This window comes from Hemiscyllium ocellatum, chromosome 7, assembly GCF_020745735.1.
Source record: "Hemiscyllium ocellatum isolate sHemOce1 chromosome 7, sHemOce1.pat.X.cur, whole genome shotgun sequence".
Taxonomy (NCBI): Eukaryota; Metazoa; Chordata; class Chondrichthyes; order Orectolobiformes; family Hemiscylliidae; genus Hemiscyllium; species Hemiscyllium ocellatum.
In genome coordinates, this window is record NC_083407.1 from 98910414 (window position 1) to 98931416 (window position 21003).

A 21003-nucleotide genomic window follows, 5' to 3' on the forward strand; every position below is an offset into this window, starting at 1 on the left:
CCATCCATGCGTACTATTCACATATACTCTCACGCACACACAGACCCATCCATGTGTACTATTCACATATACACACACACACACAGACCCATCCATGTGTACTATTCACATATACTCACACACACACAGACCCATCCATGCGTACTATTCACATTTACTCTCTCACACACACACACAGACCCATCCATGTGTACTATTCACATATACTCACACAAACACAGACACATCCATGTGTACTATTCACATATACTCACACACACACACAGACCCATCCATGTGTACTATTCACATATACTCTCACACACACAGACCCATCCATGTGTACTATTCACATATACTCACACACACACACACAGACCCATCCATGTGTACTATTCACATATACTCACACACACACAGACCCATCCATGTGCACTGTTCACATATACTCACACACACACACAGACCCATCCATGTGTACTATTCACATATACTCACACACACACAGACCCATCCATGTGTACTATTCACATATACTCACACACACACACAGACCCATCCATGTGTACTATTCACATATACTCTCACACACACAGACCCATCCATGTGTACTATTCACATATACTCACACTCACACAGACCCATCCATTTGTACTATTCACATATACTCTCACACACACAGACCCATCCATGTGTACTATTCACATATACTCACACACACACACAGACCCATCCATGTGCACTATTCACATATACTCACACACACACAGACCCATCCATGTGTACTATTCACATATACTCTCACACACACAGACCCATCCATGTGTCCTATTCACATATACACACACACACACAGACCCATCCATGCGTACTATTCACATATAATCATACACACACAGACCCATCCATGTGTACTATTCACATATACTCACGCACACACAGACCCATCCATGCATACTATTCACATATACTCTCACACACACAGAGACCCATCCATGTGTACTATTCACATATACTCACACACACACAGACCCATCCATGTGTACTATTCACATATACTCTCACACACACAGACCCATCCATGTGTACTATTCACATATACTCTCACACACACACAGACCCATCCATGTGTACTATTCACATATACTCACACACACACACAGACCCATCCATGTGCACTATTCACATATACTCACACACACACAGACCCATCCATGTGTACTATTCACATATACTCACACACACACACAGACCCATCCATGTGTACTATTCACATATACACACACACACAGACCCATCCATGTGTACTATTCACATATACTCACACACACACACAGACCCATCCATGTGTACTATTCACATATACTCTCACACACACAGACCCATCCATGTGTACTATTCACATATACTCACTCACACACAGACCCATCCATGTGTACTATTCACATATACTCTCACACACACAGACCCATCCATGTGTACTATTCACATTTACTCACACACACACAGACCCATCCACGTGTACTATTCACATATACACACACAGACACATCCATGTGTACTATTCACATTTACTCACACACAAACAGACCCATCCATGTGTACTATTCACATATACTCACACACACACAGACACACACAGACACATCCATGTGTACTATTCACATATACTCAGGCACACACACACACACACACACACACACAAACCCATCCATGTGTACTATTCACATAGACTCACACACACACAGACCCATCCATGTGTAGTATTCGGATATACTCACACACACAAACCCATCCATGTGTACTGTTCACATATACTCACACACACACAGACCCATCCATGTGTACTATTCACATATACTCAGACACACACACACACACACACAAACCCGTCCATGTGTACTGTTCACATATACTCACGCACACACAGACCCATCCATGTGCACTATTCACATATACTCTCACACACACAGACCCATCCATGCGTACTATTCACATATACTCTCACACACACAGACCCATCCATGTGTACTATTCACATATACTCACACACACACAGACCCATCCATGTGTACTATTCACATATACTCACGCACACACAGACCCATCCATGCGTTCTATTCACATATACTCACACTCACACAGACCCATCCATGTGTACTATTCACATATAATCACACACACACACAGACCCATCCATGTGTACTATTCACATATACTCTCACACACACAGACCCATCCATGTGTACTATTCACATATACGCACTCACACACAGACCCATCCATGTGTACTATTCACATATACTCACTCACACACAGACCCATCCATGTGTACTATTCACATGTACACACACACACACAGACCCAGCCATGTGTACTATTCACATATACTCTCACACACACAGACCCATCCATGTGTACTATTCACATATACTCTCACACACACAGACCCATCCATGCGTACTATTCACATATAATCACACACACACACAGACCCATCCATGTGTACTATTCACATATACTCACGCACACACAGACCCATCCATGTGTACTATTCACATATACTCACACACACACACACAGACCCATCCATGTGTACTATTCACATATACTCACACACTCACAGACCCATCCATGTGTACTATTCACATAGAATCACACACACACACAGACCCATCCATGTGTACTATTCACATATACTCTCACACACACAGACCCATCCATGTGTACTATTCACATATACTCACTCACACACAGACCCATCCATGTGTACTATTCACATATACTCTCACACACACAGACCCATCCATGCGTACTATTCACATATAATCACACGCACACACAGACCCATCCATGTGTACTATTCACATATACTCTCACACACACAGACCCATCCATGTGTACTATTCACATATACTCTCACACACACAGACCCATCCATGTGTACTATTCACATTTACTCACACACACACAGACCCATCCACGTGTACTATTCACATATACACACACAGACACATCCATGTGTACTATTCACATTTACTCACACACAAACAGACCCATCCATGTGTACTATTCACATATACTCACACACACACAGACACACACAGACACATCCATGTGTACTATTCACATATACTCAGGCACACACACACACACACACACACACACACACACAAACCCATCCATGTGTACTATTCACATAGACTCACACACACACAGACCCATCCATGTGTACTATTCACATATACTCACACACACAAACCCATCCATGTGTACTGTTCACATATACTCACACACACACAGACCCATCCATGTGTACTATTCACATATACTCAGACACACACACACACACACACAAACCCGTCCATGTGTACTATTCACATATACTCACGCACACACAGACCCATCCATGTGCACTATTCACATATACTCTCACACACACAGACCCATCCATGCGTACTATTCACATATACTCTCACACACACAGACCCATCCATGTGTACTATTCACATATACTCACACACACACAGACCCATCCATGTGTACTATTCACATATACTCACGCACACACAGACCCATCCATGCGTTCTATTCACATATACTCACACTCACACAGACCCATCCATGTGTACTATTCACATATAATCACACACACACACAGACCCATCCATGTGTACTATTCACATATACTCTCACACACACAGACCCATCCATGTGTACTATTCACATATACGCACTCACACACAGACCCATCCATGTGTACTATTCACATATACTCACTCACACACAGACCCATCCATGTGTACTATTCACATGTACACACACACACACAGACCCATCCATGTGTACTATTCACATATACTCTCACACACACAGACCCATCCATGTGTACTATTCACATATACTCTCACACACACAGACCCATCCATGCGTACTATTCACATATAATCACACACACACACAGACCCATCCATGTGTACTATTCACATATACTCACGCACACACAGACCCATCCATGTGTACTATTCACATATACTCACACACACACACACAGACCCATCCATGTGTACTATTCACATATACTCACACACTCACAGACCCATCCATGTGTACTATTCACATAGAATCACACACACACAGACCCATCCATGTGTACTATTCACATATACTCTCACACACACAGACCCATCCATGTGTACTATTCACATATACTCACTCACACACAGACCCATCCATGTGTACTATTCACATATACTCACTCACACACAGACCCATCCATGTGTACTATTCACATGTACACACACACACAGACCCATCCATGTGTACTATTCACATATACTCTCACACACACAGACCCATCCATGTGTACTATTCACATATACTCTCACACACACAGACCCATCCATGCGTACTATTCACATATAATCACACAAACACACAGACCCATCCATGTGTACTATTCACATATACTCACACACACACAGACCCATCCATGTGTACTATTCACATATACTCTCACACACACACAGACCCATCCATGCGTACTATTCACATATAATCACACACACACACACACAGACCCATCCATGCGTACTATTCACATATACTCACACACACACAGACCCATCCATGTGTACTATTCACATATAATCACACACACACAGACCCATCCATGTGTACTATTCACATATACTCACACGCACACAGACCCATCCATGTGTACGATTCACATATACTCTCACACACAGAGACCCATCCATGTGTACTATTCACATGTACACACACACACACAGACCCATCCATGTGTACTATTCACATATACTCTCACACACACAGACCCATCCATGTGTACTATTCACATATACTCACACACACACAGACCCATCCATGTGTACTATTCACATATACTCTCACACACACAGACCCATCCATGTGTACTATTCACATAAACTCACACACACACGGACCAATCCATGTGTACTATTCACATATACTCACACACACACAGACCCATCCATGTGCACTATTCACATATACTCACACACACACACAGACCCATCCATGTGTACTATTCACATATACTCACACACACACACACACACAGACCCATCCATGTGTACTATTCACATATACTCACACACACACAGACCCATCCATGTGTACTATTCACATATACTCACACACACACAGACCCATCCATGTGCACTATTCACATATACTCACACACACACAGACCCATCCATGCGCACTATTCACATATAATCATACACACACAGACCCATCCATGTGTACTATTCACATATACTCACACACACACAGACCCATCCATGCGTACTATTCACATATACTCTCACACACACACAGACCCATCCATGTGTACTATTCACATATACACACACACACAGACCCATCCATGTGTACTATTCACATATACTCACACACACACAGACCCATCCATGCGTACTATTCACATATACTCTCACACACACACACACAGACCCATCCATGTGTACTATTCACATATACTCACACAAACACAGACCCATCCATGTGTACTATTCACATATACTCACACACACACAGACCCATCCATGTGTACTATTCACATATACTCTCACACACACAGACCCATCCATGTGTACTATTCACATATACTCACACACACACACACACAGACCCATCCATGTGTACTATTCACATATACTCACACACACACAGACCCATCCATGTGCACTATTCACATATACTCACACAAACACAGACCCATCCATGTGTACTATTCACATATACTCACACACACACAGACCCATCCATGTGTACTATTCACATATACTCACACACACACACAGACCCATCCATGTGTACTATTCACATATACTCTCACACACACAGACCCATCCATGTGTACTATTCACATATACTCACACACACACAGACCCATCCATGTGTACTATTCACATATACTCTCACACACACAGACCCATCCATGTGTACTATTCGGATATACTCACACACACAAACCCATCCATGTGTACTGTTCACATATACTCACACACACACAGACCCATCCATGTGTACAATTCACATATACTCAGACACACACACACACACACACAAACCCGTCCATGTGTACTATTCACATATACTCACGCACACACAGACCCATCCATGTGCACTATTCACATATACTCTCACACACACAGACCCATCCATGCGTACTATTCACATATACTCTCACACACACAGACCCATCCATGTGTACTATTCACATATACTCACACACACACAGACCCATCCATGTGTACTATTCACATATACTCACGCACACACAGACCCATCCATGCGTTCTATTCACATATACTCACACTCACACAGACCCATCCATGTGTACTATTCACATATACTCACGCACACACAGACCCATCCATGTGTACTATTCACATATACTCACACACACACACACAGACCCATCCATGTGTCCTATTCACATATACTCACACACTCACAAACCCATCCATGTGTACTATTCACATATAATCACACACACACACAGACCCATCCATGTGTACTATTCACATATACTCTCACACACACAGACCCATCCATGTGTACTATTCACATATACTCACTCACACACAGACCCATCCATGTGTACTATTCACATATACTCACTCACACACAGACCCATCCATGTGTACTATTCACATGTACATACACACACACAGACCCATCCATGTGTACTATTCACATATACTCTCACACACACAGACCCATCCATGTGTACTATTCACATATAATCACACACACACAGACCCCATCCATGTGTACTATTCACATATACTCACTCACACACAGACCCATCCATGTGTACTATTCACATGTACACACACACACACAGACCCATCCATGTGTACTATTCACATATACTCACTCACACACAGACCCATCCATGTGTACTATTCACATGTACACACACACACAGACCCATCCATGTGTACTATTCACATATACTCACTCACACACAGACCCATCCATGTGTACTATTCACATATACTCACACACACACACAGACCCATCCATGTGTACTATTCACATATAATCACACATACACACAGACCCATCCATGTGTACTATTCACATATACTCTCATACACACAGACCCATCCATGTGTACTATTCACATATACTCTCACACACACACAGACCCATCCATGCGTACTATTCACATATAATCACACACAGACACACACAGACCCATCCATGCGTACTATTCACATATACTCTCACACACACAGACCCATCCATGTGTACTATTCACATATAATCACACACACACGGACCCATCCATGTGTACTATTCACATATACTCACACACACACAGACCCATCCATATGTACTATTCACATATACTCTCACACACACAGACCCATCCATGTGTACTATTCACATGTACACACACACACACAGACCCATCCATGTGTACTATTCACATATACTCACTCACACACAGACCCATCCATGTGTACTATTCACATGTACACACACACACAGACCCATCCATGTGTACTATTCACATATACTCACACACACACAGACCCATCCATGTGTACTATTCACATATACTCACACACACACACAGACCCATCCATGTGTACTATTCACATATAATCACACATACACACAGACCCATCCATGTGTACTATTCACATATACTCTCATACACACAGACCCATCCATGTGTACTATTCACATATACTCTCACACACACACAGACCCATCCATGCGTACTATTCACATATAATCACACACCCACACACAGACCCATCCATGCGTACTATTCACATATACTCTCACACACACAGACCCATCCATGTGTACTATTCACATATAATCACACACACACGGACCCATCCATGTGTACTATTCACATATACTCACACACACACAGACCCATCCATGTGTACTATTCACATATACTCTCACACACACAGACCCATCCATGTGTACTATTCACATGTACACACACACACACAGACCCATCCATGTGTACTATTCACATATACTCTCACACACACAGACCCATCCATGTGTACTATTCACATATACTCACACACACAGACCCATCCATGTGTACTATTCACATATACTCTCACACACACAGACCCATCCATGTGTACTATTCACATAAACTCACACACACACACAGACCAATCCATGTGTACTATTCACATATACTCACACACACACAGACCCATCCATGTGCACTATTCACATATACTCACACACACACAGAGACCCATCCATGTGTACTATTCACATATACTCACACACACACAGACCCATCCATGTGTACTATTCACATATACTCACACACACACACACAGACCCATCCATGTGCACTATTCACATATACTCACACACACACAGACCCATCCATGCGTACTATTCACATATAATCATACACACACAGACCCATCCATGTGTACTATTCACATATACTCACACACACACAGACCCATCCATGCGTACTATTCACATATACTCTCACGCACACACAGACCCATCCATGTGTACTATTCACATATACACACACACACACAGACCCATCCATGTGTACTATTCACATATACTCACACACACACAGACCCATCCATGCGTACTATTCACATTTACTCTCTCACACACACACACAGACCCATCCATGTGTACTATTCACATATACTCACACAAACACAGACCCATCCATGTGTACTATTCACATATACTCACACACACACAGACCCATCCATGTGTACTATTCACATATACTCTCACACACACAGACCCATCCATGTGTACTATTCACATATACTCACACACACACACACAGACCCATCCATGTGTACTATTCACATATACTCACACACACACAGACCCATCCATGTGCACTATTCACATATACTCACACACACACACAGACCCATCCATGTGTACTATTCACATATACTCACACACACACAGACCCATCCATGTGTACTATTCACATATACTCACACACACACACAGACCCATCCATGTGTACTATTCACATATACTCTCACACACACAGACCCATCCATGTGTACTATTCACATATACTCACACTCACACAGACCCATCCATTTGTACTATTCACATATACTCTCACACACACAGACCCATCCATGTGTACTATTCACATATACTCACACACACACACAGACCCATCCATGTGCACTATTCACATATACACACACACACACAGACCCATCCATGCGTACTATTCACATATAATCATACACACACAGACCCATCCATGTGTACTATTCACATATACTCACGCACACACAGACCCATCCATGCATACTATTCACATATACTCTCACACACACAGAGACCCATCCATGTGTACTATTCACATATACTCACACACACACAGACCCATCCATGTGTACTATTCACATATACTCTCACACACACAGACCCATCCATGTGTACTGTTCACATATACTCACACACACACACACACACAGAACCATCCATGTGTACTATTCACATATACTCACACACACACAGACCCATCCATGTGTACTATTCACATATACTCACACACACACACACAGACCCATCCATGTGTACTATTCACATATACTCTCACACACACAGACCCATCCATGTGTACTATTCACATATACTCACACACACACAGACCCATCCATGTGTACTATTCACATATACTCTCACACACACAGACCCACCCATGTGTACTATTCACATATACTCACACACACACACAGACCCATCCATGTGCACTATTCACATATACTCTCACACACACAGACCCATCCATGTGTACTATTCACATATACTCTCACGCACACAGACCCATCCATGTGTCCTATTCACATATACTCACACACACACACAGACCCATCCATGCGTACTATTCACATGTAATCATACACACACAGACCCATCCATGTGTACTATTCACATATACTCACACACACACAGACCCATCCATGCGTACTATTCACATATACTCTCACACACACACAGACCCATCCATGTGTACTATTCACATATACACACACACAGACCCATCCATGTGTACTATTCACATATACTCACACACACACAGACCCATCCATGTGTACTATTCACATATACTCACACACACACAGACCCATCCATGCGTACTATTCACATATACTCTCACACACACACAGACCCATCCATGTGTACTATTCACATATACTCACACAAACACAGACCCATCCATGCGTACTATTCACATATACTCACACACACAGACCCATCCATGTGTACTATTCACATATACACACACACACACAGACCCATCCATGCGTACTATTCACATATACTCACACACACACAGACCCATCCATGTGTACTATTCACATATACTCTCACACACACACAGACCCATCCATGTGTACTATTCACATATACACACACACAGACCCATCCATGTGTACTATTCACATATACTCACACACACACAGACCCATCCATGTGTACTATTCACATATACTCACACACACACAGACCCATCCATGCGTACTATTCACATATACTCTCTCACACACACACAGACCCATCCATGTGTACTATTCACATATACTCACACAAACACAGACCCATCCATGCGTACTATTCACATATACTCTCACACACAGACCCATCCATGTGTACTATTCACATATACACACACACACACAGACCCATCCATGCGTACTATTCACATATACTCACACACACAGACCCATCCATGTGTACTATTCACATATACTCACACACACAGACCCATCCATGTGTACTATTCACAAATACTCACACACACACAGACCCATCCATGTGTACTATTCACATATACTCACTCACACACAGACGCATCCATGTGTACTATTCACATATAATCACGCACAGACACACACACACATAAATTCACACAAAAACAGACACACTAACCCACATACATGCATACTCATATACACACAGACACATTCACCCACACTCAGACCCATCCTCATGCTGTCACGCATATATTGCACAGAAACGTGCACATATACACACACACATATACTCAGCCTCCCAACACATACACATGCACGCAAATTCATGCACACACAGAAACACACACAATCACACAGGTACATTGTGCTCACAAACCGGTTCAGTCACTCACACCTACACAGACACACACTGACTCACACAGTCTCACCCGCACTCTTGAGCGCACACGCACAAAACCGTATGCTCACCCACACATACACACATGCAATCACATACTCACACACACACACAATCACCCTCAAACACACACAAACACTGACACTTATACGCACATTGTCACTCAGATAATCCATGGACTCACGTACAGACGTGTAGATTGAGCAGGTTGGGCCAGTACTCAGTGGAGTTCAGGTGAACATGGGTGACCTTGAGGCCTGGAATGTGAATGCTGGAAGGATGGCTCCCTTTGTGGTAGAGACTAGAGGTAGGGGACACACTTTAAAAACTGGGCCTGAAATAAAGAGAAGTCTTTGAGAGGGTTATGAGTCTGGAATTCTCTGTCCCACAGGAAGGTGTAAGCTGTCTGGTTGAATATGTTTAAGGGTGTGTAGATGGATTCTTGTTTGACAAGGAAGAATAGGGTATCACAGGTAGATAGGAAAGTGAACCTGAGACCAGAATTAGAACAACAATGATCTTATCAAATGGTACAGCAGTCTCAAGGGGCAGAGGAGCCTAATCCTGTTCCTAATTCAATGTGTGTAAAGCCTAACAGCACTTGGCTACGCACGTACACAAACGCCATGCATCCACATGTACACTGTACACACCCAGAAAATCCCACACATGCATGCCAAACCAACATGCATGCAGCGCCTATACAATACACATTGTGATGTGTACACACGCAAACATGTCCTATCCATACATATGCTGCTAACAAACACCTGCATGCATACATGCAACACACACAAATGCTGTACACAAATAAATGCACACAGTTATAAGGAGAGGCTGGAAAGGCTGGGACATTTTTCACTGGAGTATTGGAATTTGAGGGGTAACTTTATAAAGGTTTATAAAATCATGAGTGGCATAGATAAGGTGAATTCCTGGGGTGGGTGAGTTCAAAACTGGGAGGCATATTTTTAAGGTGAGGGGAGAAAGTTTTAAAAAGACCTGAGGGGCAGATTTTTACACAGAGAGTGGTTCGTGTGTGGATTGAACTTTCAGAAGAAGTGATGGATGTCGGTACAGTTACAATGTTTAAAAGACTTCTGTATAACTACAGCAATAGGAAAGGTTTGGAGGGATAAGGACCAAATGCAGGTAGGTGGGACTAGTTTAGTTCAGGAAACTTGGTCAGCGTGGATGAATTGGACTGAAGGGTCTGTTTCTGTGCTGTATGACTCTATAACACACTCAGGCACATGCTGCACGTAAGTATATGCACACACACACACACACACACACACGCGCGCGCACACACACATACACTCACACACACTCACACTCACACACTCTCACACTCACTCTCATACTCACACACACTCTCTGTCTCACACACAGACATTCTCTCTCTCACACACGCACATGCACGCGCGCGAATGCTATACATGTAGGAGACTGCATACACCACACGTATTGGCGTAATACACTCATCAGGGGTCTCTGAACCAGGACGAGAAGCAGTAACGCGAGTTGCAGTTCTCCCCTCCCATCCAGAGGTAATGGGCACTGCTACAGCCTCTGGCTGTTGAAATTGCCTACCTCAGCGCAGGTAATCAAGCCCAGATTCCCTAGGCCTGACGCCCTCAATGAGAGAGAATCAACAAGAAATGGAATGATAAGTTTAATTTCATTTGCATCATTTGTGGATTATATTCTCGATTGAATCAGTGACTCCCTCTCCCACTGGTTGATTTGGACTTATTCACACCTTGATTTGACATTTGCTGTCTGGGAGATAAGGATATTATCCGGCAATGATGGACTCCGGCCTGCTGCACTTACTCCACAATTCCTCCCTTCTCTGGAAAGGAGAGGGGGGCTGGATGCCGATGGGCAGTTCCCTTCTCATTTCAATTCCACCCTCACTATAAATGCTCTTCGCTTCCATTCCCGATGCCGAGGTATCCCACTGTCCTCAGAGGCAGAAGAGAGCTACAATATGGAGGAAAGGGTTCCATTCAATGGTGCACAGCTTAAAGAACAGCATCCTGTGTTGTAGTAAGGGCAGGCTGTAGAGGGGTCTGCATGTAAAGATTCAGCCTCCACCCACAGCAAGACAGCCAACACAGAGCTCACATCCTCAGGCTATTACACATGGTGTGAATGCAGACATCCCACACCGAGCAAGACAGACTGAAATTCAGATGGACCTACTCCATTCACTGGGCAGCCTGCACACATTTGACAGAACCCGAGGGCTGTGAGGCCTTTTGTGTACAACATGAAGACTCAGCAGTCAAATCAGGGAGAATGTGCTCAGTTCCTGCAGCACGAGTGATGGCGGGGAATTCTGTTCCTTCACAGACTCACAAATCCCCAGGGAGCATGTGAACTGGCATTTCAATAGGTTCTCCTGCATACATGCACAGTCCTCATACAGAATAAGAGGAGGGCTGAAACCCATCCCCTGCACTCCAACCCTGCACTCCCCAACTCCCACAGTGAGCTCCTCCAGCTGCTGTACAACTGTAGCCAGCATAGTCTCAGCCGCCTCCCCCCTCTCAAACTGTAGCCGCTGGTAGGAGCATCTAACTAGAGTTTCCAAGCACAGATGACAGGCACAGGGGTCTGCACAGGCATTGTACATAGAGACACATCGACATAAACAATAATGCATATTCATTTAGTGCCTCCAACAAGGCAAAACAGTCCAAAATGTGTCAAATAGGAGCATTATCAAGACCAGCGACTCTGAGCTTCCTAAGGTGAGATTAGAGAAGACAAGCAGAAGTTTGATCAACAACACAGGTTTAATAAGGTGGCTTCAAGGAACAAAGAAAGGTGAAGAGGCTTTGAAGAGGCAATTCTAGAAGTTAGGGTCTAGGCAACCAGAGACACAGCTGCTGCCGATGGTGGAGCGATTATAATCGAGGATGCAGAGACCTCCAAGCCTTGGTTTTTTTTAATAGATATTTTTATTGAAATTTAACATTTTTGCAAATTTACAAAAATAAACAAAACTCTCAAATACAAACATTGATGTACAATTAAATCATATATACAATAGTCATAATTTAACAAAGAAAAGAAAAAGAAAGAAAACAAAAAGAAAAAGAAAAAAACACAAGAACCAAAGAAAGAAAAAAAACTCAACTTTCTACTAATCTAACCTATAACTAACCAGAGTGTATACCTAAGTCTCTTACATGCTCGGAATGTATAAACATCAAATATAATAAAACCCGTATTCGCGCAGGATTCCTCTCCCAAGGGGCCCCGGAGCAGCCAGATCTGAAATCTTCACTAAATAAAAGCCCTTGTTAGGATAGCCAAAATATCTGCATTTATATAATTCAAAAAGGGCTGCCATATTTTATAAAATAATTCAGTCTTTCGGTGCACCATATTTGTGAGGAAGTCAAGGAGGATATATTCCATAATTAATCTGTGCCAATTTGAAAGTCCAGGGGGGCCCTCAGCCACCCAGTTCACCAGAATATTTTTCCTTGCACAGAAAGAGAGAATAGAAAATAGTCTCTTCCCGTGCATATCCAGAAATGAGAGGTTCGAAAAGCCCAAAAGGAGAGATACAGGGTCCACCCTAATTTCCATGCCAAAAATTTCTGTCAGGGTATTTGCCACTTTAGTCCAGTATCTGCGGATTTTCTGACAAGTCCACAGACAATGTACAAGAGTACCCACCTCTATTTTGCATTTGGGACACATTGGAGATGCTCCTGCCTTAAATTTTGCTAGTCGAGCCGGAGCTATATGGGCCCTATGAAGTATCTTTAGTTGGATAGCCTGAGTTCTGTTACAGATAGTAATTCTTCTAGCATTTTCCCAAATGTCATTCCACATATCCTCAGAGATTTCTAGCCCCAAGTCCTGCTCCCATGTTTTAAGCAGGTCATCCATGTCTCCTGAAACTCCATCATGTAGCAAATGGTATATAGTACTAACGGAGGATACCCCCGCTGGTCGTAGGACATTACGTTCTCTGTCTGATTTATAAAGACTATCTATTAATGTAGTCTTCTTCTGTATATAATCTCGAACTTGGAAGTATCGAAAGAGATCCCCATTAGGTATTCCGAATTTCAGACGCAGCTGCTCAAAGGACATCAGGATCCCATCTTTAAATAGGTCCCCTAAGCATGAGATGCCCCTGGATCTCCAGTGTTTAAAGGTGGCATCTGTAATCCCCGGTTGGAATCCCCATGCGCCTACTATTGGCGCATAGGGGGATGTTTTATGTGAGTTACCCTCATTTTGCCGCATTATATTCCAGGCCTTAATTGTGTTTAATATTATGGGATTTTTACAGTGGTCTGTAATGATTTTCCTCTTATCTGAAAATAAAAGGTTAGTAAGTGGATATTTTACTTGGGAGGCTTCGATATCCAGCCAAATTGATTGTGGATCAGATGAAACCCAGTCAGCTATGTAACTTAGTAGGGAGCTTAACTGATTATTCCTAAAGTCTGGGAAGTCCAGTCCTCCCCTTGACTGTGGAAGCTGTAGCTTCTTCAGCTTAATAAGGGGCCGTCTATGGTTCCAAATAAAGGAGCCCAACCAGCCATATAATTGACGTAGGGCTAGCCTTGGCAGCATCAGCGGGAGCATTCTCACAGGATATAAGAGACGGGGCAGAACATTCATTTTAATTAATACTATTCTACCTAGCCAGGAAATCGGAAGGTCTCTCCATCGCTGGAGGTCCTACCTTATCCTTTCCATTAATTGTACAAAATTAGCCCTATACAGCTGACCAAATACTGGCGTGATAAAAATACCTAAATATAAGAAGCCCTCCAGGGACCAACGGAAGGGAAAAAGGGATCCGTCCATTAGGTGGGGTATCATAGCCAGACCACCCATTGGCATGGCTTCCGATTTTGAAAAATTAATTTTATAGCCTGAGAATGCACTAAATGTATTAATAACTTGAATTAGATGAGGCACTGACATTAAAGGATTACTGAGGAATAAGAGAACGTCATCTGCATAGAGGGTAATTTTGTGTTTACCTGTACCAATCCTCGGGGCCGTTATATTAGGATCAGTCCGGATGGCTTCTGCTAATGGTTCGATTATCAGCGTAAACAACAATGGTGAGAGAGGACATTCTTGACGGCAGCCCCTACCCACACTGAAGCCATCCGATCTTAACCCATTAGTAATAACAGCTGCTTTGGGGTCATTATACAATGTTGAAACCCATTTGGTAAACACCTATCCAACGCCAAACCTTTCCAATGTGTAAAATAAATATGACCATTCAACCCTATCGAATGCCTTTTCCGCATCCAATGAAATTACTACTCCTGGTATCTTTCCCTGATGACAGGCGTGGATCATATTCAAGACCCTTCTGATATTATTGGATGATCTGAGGCCCTTAATAAATCCCGACTGGTCCTCCTTTATAATATATGGCAGTACCCTTTCTAGTCTTAGTGCTAACATTTTTGAGAGAATTTTAAAGTCTACATTTAGTAAGGATATTGGTCTGTAAGATGCACAGTCTTCTGGGTCTTTTCCTTTTTTGAGGATAAGAGAAATATTTGCTTCTTTCAGCGAGGGCGGGAGACAGACCTGACTATACGCAAAATTATACATATCCATAAGTGGGTCAGCCAATATTCCTGTAAATTCTTTATAAAATTCAGCTTGAAAACCATCCGGGCCCGGTGCTTTTCCGCTCTGAAGTTGCCTAATTGCCTCAAGTATTTCTTGGACTGTTAAAGGGGTATTTAGGGCCGACACCTGTTCCGGAGTCAGGCCCGGGAAGGTCAAATTTTTTTAAAAATGACTGCATCCTCTTAATCCTATCTTCACAATCCTGCGATCTATATAGTTCAGAATAAAATTTTTTAAAGGTCGCATTGATCTTTTTATGATCATGAGTCAGGGTACCTGTACTTTCCTTGATGGTCGGGATAGTTTGAGGGGCTTTCTTTTTCTTTGCAAGAAATGCTAGGTATCTACCCGGTTTGTCGCCATATTCATATAGTCTTTGTTTCGCAAATAATATTTCCCTTTTAGCTGTTTGAGTAAGCGCGGTGTTTAAAGCTGTCCTAAGAGCTGTAATCCTCTGTAATTTTGTGATAGAAGTTCTATCAGCGTATGCTGTTTCGGCTGCTTTTAGGCGAGCTTCGAGCAGACGCTGTTGTTCTCCCTTCATTTTCCTCTGGGTCGCTGACTAGGAGATGATCAAACCTCGTGCATAAGCTTTGATGGTCTCCCACATCATTGACGGATTGCTAGCCGTACCTGTATTAATTTCTAAAAAAGTTTTAAGTTCTTGGGAGAAGTACTTTAAAAATTTGCTATCTTTTAACAGGAAGGGGTCCATACGCCAATGCCGAGCAGATGTCCCATTGTTCTTTACCTTAGTTTCCATGTATACAGCGGCATGGTCAGAGATTGCTATAGTACCTATTTTACAGGTTGATATAGAATTTAGAAAAATCGACGGGGCAAAAAACATATCAATTCTTGTGTGACATTTATGTGGATTAGAGTAGAAAGAAAAATCTCTACCCTGTGGATGGAGACATCTCCATACATCTACCAATCCTAATTCTTTATTCAGGTCCGCCAGTTGTCTAGATCTGGGAGATACTCCAGCGGTACTCTTGGGAATCCTGTCTATTTCCGGATCCATAATACAATTAAAGTCTCCCCCTATAATTGTATGATGGGCACCAAAGGCCATCAGTTTTGAAAAAGCTTCCGTTATGAATTTAAAGGGGTGTGCCAGGGGACAGTACACATTTAAGATCCCATATTCCTCTCCATTTATGAGGGCTTTAATCAAAATATATCGTCCAGATTCGTCTTTTATCTGATTTAGAATTTTAAAAGAGAAATTCTTCCGGACAAGGATAACAACTCCCCTGCTTTTTGAATTAAAAGAGGAAAAAAAGGCCTGATCAAATCCGCCCTGTCGGAATTTTAAGTGTTCTTTATCCGACAGGTGTGTCTCCTGTAGGAGAGCTATATCAACTCTCTCCGTCTTAAGATTTGATAATATTTTCTTCCTTTTAACTGGCGAATTACTCCCCCTGACATTCCAGGTGCACCACTTAATTGACTGATCAGCCATAATCATCTGGACAGATCCGAGACCCCTCGGGAGGGGAAACCCTATCTAGAACATCCCGAGCATGGAGCATACAAAATTTACAAAAGTAAAGACTCTCTAATACACTCAAAACAATATAACAAAAAACTCTTTCTTAGTAAAAAAGATATAAAACATTCCGAATTGGAGATTTTCTCCCTTGTTCCCAGGGAGCGTCACTTCCTCTCCCACAGTCCATCTTACCCTCTTCCAACCAGTGCCCCACCCTTGATCCAGGTGTTCCTCAATAAAATGAGGAGAATTCAAATATAATATAAAGCTAGAGTTAACATTGAACACCCCACCCCCACCCACACCCACATCTAAATATATTTGGGAATATTAATACCATATATAAATATATAACTATAAGATTACAATCTCAACACGTAATACTTAAATATAATACCACAAAATAACAGGGGAAAGAAAAACAACCCCGCTCCTAAAAACAGAAGTAAAATAGAATAAGGTAACCACCTCTCCCCATCAACATTAACCAAACGCCCCAACATATATATATATATACATACACACATAGGGGGAAAGATAGGAAAAGATGAAGGGATGTAAACCAAAATAATGGGAAAGGCAGACCAACGTCCACAATCTCTTACAGTTTATTTAAGAGAGTCCAAGAATTCCTTAGCCTTCTCCGGTGATCCGAAGTTATATATGGATCCTTCGTGGCTAAGGCGTAGCGTCGCTGGATATCGTAAGGAGTACTGGATATTTAAGTCCCTTAAACACTTCTTCGCCTCATTGAATGCCTTCCTCTTTTGGACCAAAGCTGGGGAGAAGTCGTGGAACAGCATGATCCTGGATCCTTTGTGGGTCATAGCTTGGGGATCTTTTCCCAGATTTCTTGAGGCTTCCAGGAGCATCTGCCTCTCCCTATAGCTCTGCAGCTGGAACAGGACCGGGCGTGGGCGCTGGGTTGAGCCGGGCCCACGTACTGCGACCCGGTAGGCCCATTCTACCCTTACCTGGCCTGATCCAGCCTGCAGATTTAAAAGTTGTGGCAGCCAATGCTCTAAGAATGCTGTCAGCTGGCCTCCCTCTTCCTGCTCGGGCAGGCCCAACAACCGAATATTTTTGACTCGATTCTCGAGAAAACGGACGTGGTCGGCTGCCGATTTTATCGCAGTCTCCGAGGCTGCGGCCTTTGACTCCGCCTCTCTGACTCGGCACTCCAATTCCTGAATGTCTCTGCCCTGCTTCTGTAGCTCGGCGGAGAGTGCCTCCCTGCTCTGCCGAGACTCATCAATAAAAGCATCAATCTTCGCCTCCCACCTGGCAAACATCTCCTCAAAGCTCATCTTCATTGTTAACTCTCCTGAAGTGGCTGTAGACATCTTTGCTGCAGCTGAAGAGGGGTCCCTGCTTTCTTAGAGCCGCCTGTTCCCTTCCCTTTACTCATTTTTCAGCTAGTATTAGACTATTTAAATGTATTAATAGGTAACTATTTAAGGTTAACAACTATTATAAATGGTTTAGTGAGTGTGGTGGGGGTGGGTGATCCACTTTGCCCAAGTTTTGGGTAGAGCACTGTGGACTCAGTCTTGCTGGGTCGCCGCCATCTTGGATCCCCCCCAAGCCTTGGTTAATGGGGAATGATACCCTACCGCGATTGGCAGGAAAAAGACCATGGAGGTCTAGGAAGCAGGAGTAAGAGTTTTAAATAGGAGCATTACTCAAGTAGGCAACAACGTAAGCTAGTCAAGATTAGAGTGGTGCTGGAAAAGCACAGCACGTCAGGCAGCATCCGAGGAGCAGGAAAATCGACATTTCGGGCAGGAGCCCTTCATCAGAAATGAACGACATAAGCTAGCCAACATGACATCAATCAGTTGTTAAATCAAAACTGGAGTCTATTGGGTTCAAATATTTTGCTTTTGTCTATCTATTGGTCTTCATAAACTTAATGATCAGTGTTTCATTCCCTGTGGAGAATCCATGAACAAATAAAGACAAATAGATTCATAAGAAGTAACGAGATTTCACGTTTTATAACTGTTTTTATTCATTCTTGGGGTGTGTGTGTCACTAGCTGGGACCAGCCATTTCTTGCCTGTCCCTTTTTGCCCCTTGAGAAGGTGGTGGTGAGCTGCCTTCTTGAACCGCTGCAGTCCGCCTGCTGTGGATTGATCCACAATGCCACCAGGGAGGGAATTCCAGGATTTTGACCCAGCGACAGTCAGGGCTATATTTCCAAGTCCAGCTATTAAGTGGCTTGAAAGGGAACCTGATGGTGCTCACATATATCTGCTGCCCTCATCCTTCTAGATGCTAGGTGGTAGGGGTAATGGGTTTGGAAGATGCTTTAGAAGGGGCTTTGATGAATATCTGCATTGCATCTTGGACATGGTACACACTGCTGCAACTGACTGTCAGTGGCGGGGAGAGTGGATGTTTGTGGATGTGGTTCCAATCAAGTGGACTGCTTTGTCCTGGTTGGTGTCAAGCTTCTTGAGTGTTGTTTGAACTGTACTCATCCAGTCAAATGGGGAGCATTCAATCACACTCCTGACTTGTGCCTTGTAAATGGTGGACAGGCTTTGGGAAGTCAGGAGGTGAGTTATTCGCTGCAGGATTCCCACCCTCTGACTTGCTCTTGTAGCCTCTATATGTATATATATCAAATCCAGTTTGGTTTCTGGTTATTGGTAACACCCTGTTATGGTTCAGTG